Consider the following 6,000-nt stretch of genomic DNA (forward strand, 5'->3'; position numbering starts at 1 on the left):
AAGTAAAAAGAGAAAGGGAAGAAGGTGAAGACTCCATTAGCTGTCTTTATCGCAGCCTCAGCACCTCCCTGAATTGACAGTCTCCACACTACTCAGAGAGGTTCACACTCCCCACCCTCAGCTCTTCCATCATCAGAACTTCTGTCTGCAAACTCCAGCTGTCTATAAACCATCAGGAAGGCAGGAACCAGAGGTGATGAATTTACTATGTGGTGTGTTTGTTTGATTTTGTTGTTTTTAAGAGACAAAGTCTTACTATGATGCCCAAGGTGGCCTCAAGCTCCTGAGCTCCAGAGTAGAGAGTTGGCTCGATGGGTAAGAGTCATCACTTGGCTGGGCAGTGGTGGTGCACACCTTTAATCCCAGCACTCGGGAGGCAGAGACAAGCAGATCTCTGTGAGTTCGCGGCCAGCCTGGTCTACAAGAGCTAGTTCCAGGACAGGCTCCAAAACTACAGAGAAACCCTGTCTCAAAAAAAAAAAAAGCCAACACTTGTTTTTTTTGCAGAGGACCTGGTTTCCATTCTCATCACCCAAATGGTAGGTAGTTCACAATCACCTGTAACTCCTGTTACAGGAGGTCTGATGCCCTCTTCTGACTTCTGAGGACACCAGGCACACACACGGTGCAAATATACATCCAGGCAAAACATCCATCCATATATATATATATATATACACATATATATATGTATATATATATATATATTAAGATGTATAAATGTAATAAGAAAAAAATTAAAACAACCTTAGCTCAAGTGATTCCCCCTGCCTCAGCTTCCCAAGTGGCTGAAGCTACAGGCATATGTCACTGCACTCAGTATACATGGTTCTGGGTTCCAAACCTCCTTCCTGTTTTCCCTTTCCACTGTGTCTGATGGAGAATGCCATCTGCTTCTTGGCCCTCAGACTCTTTGCCAAGAATTGTCATCACACTCTGCAAATCTGTAAGTGTCCCTTGCTAAGGGGGGATTCTTGAAGGAGAAAAAAATGAAGAACGTTTAGGTTGGGACTGCAAAAGAGCTTTCACAAGCATGCCCTGCTGGCTGATCCCTGGAAAAGAAGAGCCCTCTTCCTTATCCGAGAAGATAAACTTGGGCCTCAGGAGAATTTCTGCCCAGCCATTTATTGTCTACTGGTGGAATCCGATATACTACCATGGACTCATCACTCTCCCGGAGTCTGTCCTGATTTCTTCCCTAGCCGCCTACCTGGCTTTGAACTTCTTCCCAATCTGGAATCTGGATTTTCCTGGCTGTGCGGAGCCTCCACTCTCCCAAGCTTCAGTCTTCAGCCCTGGTTCCAACCACAGCCTATACCCTGGAGTGGCAACTGCCTGCCCAAGAAAGAATCACCAACACTGTTCATTGCTAATTTGGTTAACACCTGGCAACGCCAAGAGTTATTGACATCACATTTACAAAAACACTGTGACTGTCCCTGGAGGAAAAAAAAAGAGATGCCTGCTCGCGTACCTTACACAAACAAGGCCGGCACCTGCTTTGCCTGTTCTCAACCCAGACCGCGCAATGACAGGGATGAAAAGAAGTGGGATGTTTCTAACCAGCCTGCCGATTGTATCACAGTCTCAGCCTAATTCCCACTACTGGGTAAGCCGGTGAGTCAATTACAGGCATCCAAAGACTATGTATTCAGTCACTCAGCAAATATTTACCGAGTGCCTAGTACTGCTCTTAGCCCCAGGGAAAAGCAACTAACAAAAGAAGCAAGTAAGTCCCATCCTTCCTGGAGGTTTTCTGGGTTTTATTTTTATTTGTTTGGTTTGGATTTTTGAAACAAATCATCACTAGTAACCCAGGTTGGCGTTGTACTCTCAGTCCTCCTGCCTCAGTTTTCTAAGTGTTGAGATTCCAAGCATGTATCACACCCAGCTTCCTGCAGGTGTGTGTGTGTGTGTGTGTGTGTGTGTGTGTGTGTGTGTGTGTGTGTGCTTGATGTGCATTGCAGGTTAGCATGTCTGTGTGTCTGTGAGGGTGGTGGATCCCCTAGAGCTAGGGTTACAGACAGCTTTTAGCTGCCAGTGCTCTTAACCTCTGAGCCATCTCTCTAGCCCACCCACTGCAGGTCTTCTTTTTGAGACAGGGTTTCTCTGGGTAACAGCCCTAGCTATCCTGGAACAGGCTGAGCTCGAACCCACGGATGCTTCCCTAAATTCTGACTTCCTTAAATGCAAAACACAGAGAAGCTAATTATTCTTCCCAGTAAATATCGCGGCCTGACATCCTAATGTGACCTTGGCACTTTCTATTTCCCTCCTATTTCCCTTCTTTTCTTTCACTGTTAGAAAACCTGCAGTGGTGGTGGCGCACGCCTTTAATCCCAGCACTCAGGAGGCAGAGGCAGGCGAATCTCTGTGAGTTCGAGGCCAGCCTGATCTACAGAGCTAGTTCCAGGACAGGCTCCAAAGCTACAGAGAAACCCTGTCTCAAAAAAACAAAATGAAAAAAAAAAAAAGAGAGAGAGAGAGAGAAAAGAAAGAGTTGACGGGCTGAAGAAATGACTCAGTAGTTAAGACCCCAACCGCTCCTCAGAGGACCCAGGTTCAGTTCCCTAACACCACATGCTGGCTCACAAGCATCTGTAACTCCAGTTCCAGGGCACCCACCACTCCCTTCTGACCTCCATGAGTACGGCATGCACATGGTCCATGGTACAGACATACATGCAGGCAACACACTCATGCACAAAAACTGTTTAGTGAAAGAAAGAAGCTAGACCAAGAGATTGGAGAAGTAGAATTGTGATAGCCAAGCTGAATGATATCGTCATAGAAGAGTATCAGTAACGAAAATGTCCCCCGTGTTCTGCTAAATGAATAAAGCAATATAGGGTCCCATTTTAACATAGAAAATCACAAGTTGGGGCTGGAGAGATGGCTCAGCGGTTAAGAGCATTGCCTGCTCTTCCAAAGGTCCTGAGTTCAATTCCCAGCAACCACATGGTGGCTTACAACCATCTGTAATGAGGTCTGGTGCCCTCTTCTGGACTTCAGGCATACACGCAGAAAGAATATTGTATACATAATAAATAAATATAAAAAAAAAGAAAATCACAAGTCATACATTAGAAAAAAATATCTAGAAATATAGACATCAAATGACATCCACCAAGCATCAACAGTGGTCCTCTTCAGAACATAAATACAGCTCTCCCTTGCTCCTTCTCCCTCTCCCTCTCCCTCTCCCTCCCTCTCCCTCTCCCTCTCCCTCTCTCTCTCTCTCTCTCTCTCTGTCTTTCCCTCTCCTTCCTTCTGCATTCTGATCAAAAATATATTAAGTGGGTAATTTTTCATTCTCATACAACAATACTGCATCTAAACTTAAAGTATGCTCATTTCCTCTATATTCTTTGCAGTTTCTTAAACTGACAGATTTAGGACTTTATTGTAATGCAGGCTCTGAGCCAGGTATGCTGGCTCACACTTGTAATTGAAGCAGTCAGTGGGCTAAGGCATGAAGATTATAAATCTGAGGCCAGCCAAGGGTACAAGATAAGTTTCTGTCTCAAAAGTAAAGCAAAACAAACCAAACAAACCTTTGAACTGGTGACTGCAGGAGGTATAATGGTGGCCTGAGCCTTGTGTTCCTGAGGTTTCACTGGGAAGTTTCCCAGTTCTTTTGCTTGGTTCATAAGAATTTGTGCCCTTCTGCCGAGGCTCCCTAATTTAGTCCAACCTGATTGTGTGCAGTTCATTATCTTATATGTATATAATTACATATGCTCAGTGAAATATGTAAAATTTTCACCCTACAATCTCTCAGGGTTTTTGTTTGTTTGTTTTGTTTTGTTTAGTAGACCAAGCTAGCCTGGAACTCAAAGAGATCTGCCTGCCTCTACCTCCCAAGTCCTGGGATTAAAAGAATTATAAGGAGAACATTTCCTGCTCAAAACTAGGTGTCTGGCTTATTAAGGAGTGTTCATACCACAGGAGCTAATTTTGATTCCCCGTGCTGAGCTGTAAAAATGAAACATCCCAAGTTTCATGTTCACTGCAGAAGAATGTCCCTTCTATAAAAAGAAAATGAACGTCCTTACAGAGGGTAAAGACCAAGCAGAGGGGAAACCCGCTGCAGCACTTTAGACTTGGGGTGGGATGAGGAGAGGGTGGAGGAGCCCCTGTCCCCAGTATGTCACTGTTTCAACAATCTTCTAAAGAGCACATGTTAACAGAACGGCTATTAAAACCCGGATTAAAAGATTGAAGAGGGAGGGACATGAGAACCAGAAGCCCACACACACAGATGACCAAAGAGTGGAAAGATCCACCCCCAGTCAAAGGTGTAGGCCCCACCCCTCACCAGGGTTCCGCACCCTAGTTTGGGAACCTAGGCATGTCCCTGCAGAGTGCCACTCCTTACCCCTGCCTTAGGAACTGAGCCATTTTCTTCATCTAGGCCTAACCAGCTCCATTGCTAGTGACTTTGCTCGGGTTACTTCCTGTTTCTGGGCCTCAGTTTCTTCATCTATGAGTTGAGCATGTTGAACTAAATGGGAGCTGTTGATAATGTCCGTGAGTCAGGACCTGTTATGTCACCTACCCATGCAGTCTCCTTGCAGGAATGAGGGCTCTCCCTATACTTGTCCCAACTGCCAGACGTGATGACTGTGCCAGTCTCCTCCTAGATGGATGGCTTAGATGGCCAGTGTTCCTTCCTCTGCCCTAGGGAAATGCTGAACTTGCAGAATGTAGCACTTTAAGTTCCTCTGATACCCAGCGTATTCATTCCTGTGGCTATGGTAACAGATGACCTCACACTGGGTAGCGTCAAACAACACGCACTTATTCTCTTGTATTTCTGGAAGTCAACGATTCCAAATAAGGCACAGAGCTATAAAATCAAGTATTGGCTCCTCCTGGTTCCAGGGGGACAATCAATTCCTTCACTCTCCTGGTTTCTAGAGGCCACAGGATAGGTCATAGGGGCACATCATCCCATATGCTGCGTCCATCACTGCCCATCTGGACCCCTACATCTCTCCTCTGTGGACCTTTGGACTATACATCTAATCTAGTATAATCTTCCCACCTCAAAATCCTTAATAATATATGCTAAGTCTCTTTTGATGCACACAATAACATACAGGTCTACGAACTCGGGCGTTGACATCTTTAAGGAGTTATTATTTTGCTTCCCACATCTGACATTGCTATGAACAACCTTTGCCATTTCTGCATTATCATCTTTAAATTGACACCTGCCTAAAACAATGAACGTAAACCCACCTTTGCCTCATCGTAAGCTGCCACATCAATGAAGCCAAGGAACTACAACAATCAAATCCCCTTGGTTTGAAAAAAGAAATACATAACTGTCAAGACTTCAAATATTCATCCCTGTACCATAAATCACTTCACATGCCACATAGTAGTCCAGATACCACCCTTCAGGGAATATAAATAGATCCAGCTTCCTGGTTTTACAGACAAAAATCAGCATGTCCAAGAACGCACACCATCAAAACCTCAGCCACTCCCACGGCTTCCCCGTCCTGTCTCCGTGATTATTAATCACAACCTGAAGGTACGGCGGCTTTTCGGATGAGCCCTGGCTTACTTCCCTTTTGTTACACGCACAGGCACACAGAGCTTTGTTTTCTACTCCAGGAGTGGAGTTTTCTATTGTTTCCCCTGCCGACCTCTATCTGGGGATCTGACTTATCTGTGTTCAACAGTAGCCTGTTTACTTGACCCACATCTGGACAGTGGCCAGCGGTGACTTTGTATTATGCCTGTTGGCATCTTTCCCAGCTGCAGATTGACCTTTGAAACTGCTTTTGAGAAGGCAGAGTTCCTTCTATAAACGGTGTTGGATGACATAATTATCCTCACCTTACATAACACTCAGCACGTAATGAAAATAACCATGGCATAGCCAATACTGACTATGGATCAGACCCTGCGGTAAGTGCTTTGTAGACATCGGTTCCCACCAACCCTGTGACGTACTGATGAGTTTCCCAGATTTACAGATGAGAAGAC

This window comes from Chionomys nivalis, chromosome 7 (assembly GCF_950005125.1).
Source record: "Chionomys nivalis chromosome 7, mChiNiv1.1, whole genome shotgun sequence".
Lineage (NCBI taxonomy): Eukaryota > Metazoa > Chordata > Mammalia > Rodentia > Cricetidae > Chionomys > Chionomys nivalis.